Consider the following 6,235-nt stretch of genomic DNA (forward strand, 5'->3'; position numbering starts at 1 on the left):
CTTAAAGGAAACCAAAGCCCACGTATAAATGTATAGTTTAAGTGAAAGTAGCAATATTGATAGAACACAGTTCTGAAAGTTTGAGGAAAATCGAACAATCGATTAAAAAAAGTGATGAGTTCTTAAAGCTTCGGTGCCATCGCTGGTTACGAAGACTACTGCTGCAGGACACAAGGTCATTTTCGACAGCAATGTCAAGAAAATGCAAGAAATCCACAAAACTTCATTCGTCGTTGAAAGTACACATTTAATAAACTTTTTAAGGGTTATAACTACCCTTACTTTCCGAAAGAGGTAAGTCAATTAGTCATTCTTGATACTAGACAAATGAACATATTTGGAATTTTCTTCGTATTTTTTTTTCAATCGTTATTTTGAGGTTTATCACTGTGAACACCTTTTGAAAAAGTGGATTTTAAGAGTATATATTAAATGAATGTATATATATATATATATATATATATATATATATATTCCAAAGCAACCGAACAGACCGAAATAATCGTTTAGTTTGGTTTTTCTGTTTAGTGCATATGGCTGATTCGATATCATGACAATCAATAAACATTCAAACCAAGAGATACACAAAATGTATCAAGTATGATATGTCATGTATATTATGGCTATTATCTGAACTGCCATTTTTTTCCCTGAGAACGGAGTCATTCGTAGCTATGTATTCCAAACAGAACAGAAAACGTTAAAAGAACGGCAACATTGAAAAAGGATGAATTGCGTTGAATCTTCTTAATACATACAAATAAAAAATGAAGTTATATTACATCAAAGCTAATATAGATTACATCAATCTTCATGGAGTAGATGTTAAGAAATGTAAATTCTCCTCACGTACAGCTCATATATATCATAACTATATTTTATTGTTTTCAGAATTCATTGAAATTTTCACAATGAACACAGTCACTTAGTTGGGGTTTTTTGTGTGTGTGGAATCTAACCACATTTTGATTTTTAAGCCCCAATGAAGAACCCACTATCCCCTATGAGCAAGTCTTAGCCGAGAGTTAATGAATTTGAAAGTTTGATTTTCAAAATAGTTTCATAAATAAGGTTTTGATGTTTTATTTCGATCCTGGAAATCACCAGAAAGTATCTCAAACTGTACCTCTGGAACATGCAAAACGAAAACTCTGAAAAAAAAAGAAAATTCCAAAAATCTGCATACCACGGCTGGTTAACACTTCAAACGCGTCGCAAACAAAGACTGCGTGATCAATCCATTTTGGGTGCAGATTTGGGGATATTGCTTCCGGTAAAATTCTTATGTAAAATGTATAGATCATCATTTCTCAACACGTAAAGCAAACACTGCGTTGATATGCACAATCTTAAATTCACCTCAGCAATTTACATGATATCTACGACTAACGGATCTGTTGGCTTTCATACCTTCTAATACAATGTTCTTATCAGGTCATTTCTTTTAATGATAGGTCTACATGCAAAATAAGAAGACGACTAGTCATGAATAAGTAATGTCTTGCTACCGCACAGTGCTATTACTCTCACTTCGCTCTGTTATCTCCAATACGGGTACTCTGGTTTTCTTTCCTGTCCACTTCACACTTGGATTCACATTCCAACCCTACCTTCTGAAAGTCATCATTATCACTTATAGTGCTCTTTTTTTTTCTTAGGGATCCTCTTCAACCGGCTGTGTTTTTCTCTAGCACCCTGTCAAAACATTCAATGTATAATACTGCTTTTATTATGTAACTGATTTATGTACATCTCGCCAAGTGAATATGTGTAAATGGCAACTATAATGTTAGTGAAAATAAACTTAAACGGAAACTAAAACTGAAACCACATAATTAAAGAGGATTAATATAAGTCATCAGAGCGCAAGTGAGGGTCAATTCATGGTTCGGATTTTCTCGAGTTGGACCACCTTCTCCAGTGGTGGCCGACGTGAAATTCTTATACAATTCGTCCAGCTGCTGGAAGTATTTTCTCCCAAGATGCTGGTGTGTTGGTGTCCATCCAATCAATATTACCACATTTGGTTGTGACATTCCTGCCTGTCGCAAACGCTGAGGGCGCCCTGCGGCAATTTACTCTGAACGGCGTCGGTTTTCGGCTCAGAGCACTTTTGCCTCTCCCGCCATGCGGTCAGTTTCCTCCTTGGAGAGCCGTTCGACGCCTTCGACGCACCGGACATTGTTGCTGCGACCGGTGTTCTTGTCTTTGGCAGTCAAGTTCAAGGCGCCATTGGCGTCGATATCGAACGACACATCGATCTGTGGCACCCCTCGAGGAGCAGGAGGAATATCGGTCAACATGAAGCCTCCAAGTAAGTTATTATCACTTGTCATTGCCCGCTCTCCCTCGTACACCTGAATGAGTACACCTGTCTGGTTGTCTGCATACGTTGTGAAAGTCTGAGTTTTTTTCGTTGGAATGGTCGTATTTTTCTTGATGAGGGATGTCATCACGCCACCAGCAGTTTCAATGCCAAGAGACAGGGGAGCTACGTCAAGGAGTAAGAGATCCTGGATATCCTCGCTCTGATCACCAGACAAGATGGCTGCCTGGACTGCTGCACCATAGGCCACAGCTTCATCTGGGTTGATGGACTTGTTAAGTTCTTTGCCGCCGAAGTAATCCTTTAGAAGCTCCTGTACTTTCGGGATGCGGCTCGACCCTCCAATCATGACGATGGATCCAATTCGTCCTTTTTTGAGGCCAGCATCCTTCAGTGCTCTCTGTAGGGTCTTAAGGGACGACCTAAAGAGATTATCGCATAAATCTTCGAAGTGAGCTCTGGTGACGGTGATGTTAAAATCGATTCCTTCAAAGAGAGAAGACATTTCAATGCTGGCGAGATTGGTGCTAGATAAAGTTCTCTTTGCTTGCTCAGCTGCCGTTCGAAGGCGACGAAGGGATCGTGGGTCGGAGCTCAGGTCTTTCCCATGCATGCGTTTGAATTCCTTCATCAGATCGTCGACGAGCCGGTTATCAAAGTCCTCTCCACCTAAACTGGTATTCCCTGATGTCGCCAAGACCGCCAAAACTCCGTATTCAATGGCGAGAATAGAGACATCAAATGTCCCTCCCCCTAGGTCGAAGATCAGTACATGTCGCTCACCTTCCACATTTGTATTATGCCAGTACGCCAGGGCAGCCGCTGTTGGCTCGTTGATAAGACGCATAACGTTCAGACCTGCCATCACTCCTACGTCTTTTGTCGCCTGGCGTTGAGCGTTGTTGAAATAAGCCGGCACACTGATGACTGCATCTGTAACCTTCTGACCCAGGTACGCCTCGGCTGTTTCCTTCATCTTGGTCAGGACCATCGAGCTAATCTCTTCCGGGGCAAAGCTCTTTGTCTCTCCCATATACCGTGCTTGCAACATGGGTTTGCCGTCATTGTCAACCACAGAGAAAGGCCAGTGCTTCATGTGCTCTTTAACCACTACATCAGCAAATCGTCTTCCAATTAATCGTTTGACATCGAAGATTGTGTTCGTCGGGTTTCTAGAAATGAAATGGAGAGGTAACAACGAAAACTCAAATAGAGTCGACACAGTCATCCAGTTCTGGCGTACGTTGCCGCAGAAAAATAATTATCATCTCCTTTTCAGAATTGGCAATTCCGATTCTTACTGCCATCTAATGCAGGGGAAAGTATAGAAGACCTGTTTTAGCCACGCATCTTGCACAAAATCAGAATGTAATAACTTTGCCATAGTTACAGAAAAAGAAGAGTTTTTTTTTTTTCTATCGAGTAAAATGTGCTGCTGATATCGGAAACATTGGCAAAATTGAGAACATTGACATTAATATAAACATTGGTATATGGACTGAAATGAAAAACAACTCTGTTAAACTTCCGTCAAATCACCAGCAATGAATAGTGTCATTTATAATAATGATAAACTGTATGTATGATACATAATCAATACTGGATGAGATTAAATTCATAACACACAGTACTAACTGACGGAATCGTAAACATCACACTTTTTTTTTTTACTGGGATGTTTCAGATGTCAAGTTGAATAGTGATGATAGAGTTGTCATGTGAAAGTTGTGTAATGCAACCACATAAAAAGTTTAACCTGCCTGGCCATCTTCAGTAAATTGTAGCATAGTTCAAAATACGTATTTAGTCTGGCGGAAGCGCCTTAGTTTATTGTCCATGGGTGTCGTTTTCAGTTTGGCTGTAATCTATAAAAAAGGCAGAAAATATTTGAGAACATTTTTTTCACACTGGGTCATGATCATTGATGACTTCCTTCTGATTTTGTTCTCGAAAAAATGTTGAAGGCCTCATCATACTATGCGCACGACGTCCGCAACCATGCAAAAAGAGCGACGTTAGATCTAACACCATGGGTTTTAGACCCAACACCGATCAAGGGTCAATGGACGACCACGACAACAGGTGTAGAGTGTACACTTTGATGGTTTTGAAAAGAGATCACCTGGCACTTCGTGGTGATAATGTGACACAGTAGCTGGTGATATTTTGACAATGCATTACTATCAATTCAACAATGACACTACGTTGTGTTGATTTGATGTTTCCGGTGTTAATGTCAATAGTAAAACACCAGCCCAGTGTCAATAGGAGACCACACCAACTGGTGTAACATGGTGTGTAAATGTTTTTACAACTTTTTTTAATCAAATACTTTATCGGAAAGTTCTCGTTAGTCTTGTTGAAGTTCCAAATCAACAAGGAAAACAAAGAATAATCACCTGGCTAAAGAAATAAAAAATAAAAAAATAAACAGTTTTATATTTTGAGGAGGTATTAATCTTACACCGCAAATGAGCACACAAAATTTAACACCAGCTCGGTGTTTCATCTTCATTACAAGACTTTTTTGCAGCGAAGACGTGGGCGAAGTTTACAAAATCTTTGCGAGACCCCACACAATTCTTCCGACCATTTTTACGACCTATCCGCAAATTGTTTTCGAATTTTTGATACATTTTCACGAGCGTTTGGCGCATATTAGGGGGCAAATCAGTACGACAGTAAGACGCGTATCGATGAGGTGTCGAACTTCACAATGACTTTATTTCATTTCACTACAGTTATTAGGTCTCCACAAATCATGATAACATACTTCTACACATCAAACAAACATGTAGCAACGCATTTAAAAAAAAAACGCGCTATTGCAAATTGTATTTGAATAATTATGAAGTTCATTTGTGGGGGAACATTGCTCATGTATGTGACTGGCAGAAGTTTTGCAGTGGTATACGAGGACATCCGTATACGTTGTGAGAAAAAAGAAAAGGTTTACGGCTCCACACACTCGGAACACACTCGAAAAAAAAAAAGATCTGAATGTTGGACTTTGCTATTTTTTTTTTTACATTCGCGCCCTTCCCCAAAACAATCGCTCGCATGGTGAAAGAAAAAGGCATCCTCTGTGCTACTACTGTGGAGGTTGCCACACCTGTTTCTCGAAGCAAAACATGTAATTTTAGTACTACATACTTTGGTAGTATGTTGTTATTGCATCCATGACTTTTGTCAAATGCATGAAAAAAAAAAATCTACCGACGAGAAAGTCCAAAAGCTACTGATTGTAAATCACAAAACATAACATATGGTTTAAAGTCATAACTTTAAAAAGATAAAAGCAAAATGTGGCACTGAATCTAAACGGGTAAGCTTACGTGACAGCCTGGCTCTTGGCTTCATCTCCAACCAACCGTCCCGTGTCGGTGAAGGCGACAAAACTCGGCGTGGTCCGGTTTCCCTGCTCGCTGGCAATTATCTCTACTTTGCCATTCCGGAAGACACCGACGCAAGAGGAGGTTGTTCCCAGGTCGATTCCAATAGCTGGTGCTTTTTCCTGAGCCATTTCGTCCTACGATGTTGGGAGACTAGTATAAAAAAAAAAAATAAATGCCAAGATTGTGACGACAAGGATTGAAAGAAAAAAAATCCAAAGTTGAGACAAACCAAGTTACTAAACTCGTGGCAAACTCTCCTGATTTGCAAATCGAAGAGAACTTATCTCAGCACTCATCCCTTGTATACCGTATATATATAGTCTGTGCTACAGTGGAGAAAGTTGATTGCAATATAGTGTATAAGCCCCTACAGCCCTGATTAGAAGTGCGCATGCGCATCTGCTGCGGAGCTGCTGCTAGATGAAGCCCATTGGATCATTTACCTCTCGTGTGCGCGGATGGGGGAGGGGCTATTTTTATGTGATCTTCGAAGTTCCCATTTTTCTTTATACTG

The 6,235-nt window shown here is 40.0% G+C and overlaps 1 pseudogene; it reads right to left on the reverse strand.

Moving 5' to 3' along the window:
* Nucleotides 1-1,835: 1,835 nt before the first annotated feature.
* LOC139730104 (heat shock 70 kDa protein-like) lies at nt 1,836-5,849 on the reverse strand (annotated as a pseudogene).
* Between the last annotated feature and the right edge of the window lie 386 nt (nt 5,850-6,235).

This window comes from Diadema antillarum, unplaced genomic scaffold (genome assembly GCF_040938485.1).
Source record: "Diadema antillarum isolate AM-2024a unplaced genomic scaffold, OU_Dant_1.0 seq00000291_RagTag, whole genome shotgun sequence".
Taxonomy (NCBI): Eukaryota; Metazoa; Echinodermata; class Echinoidea; order Diadematoida; family Diadematidae; genus Diadema; species Diadema antillarum.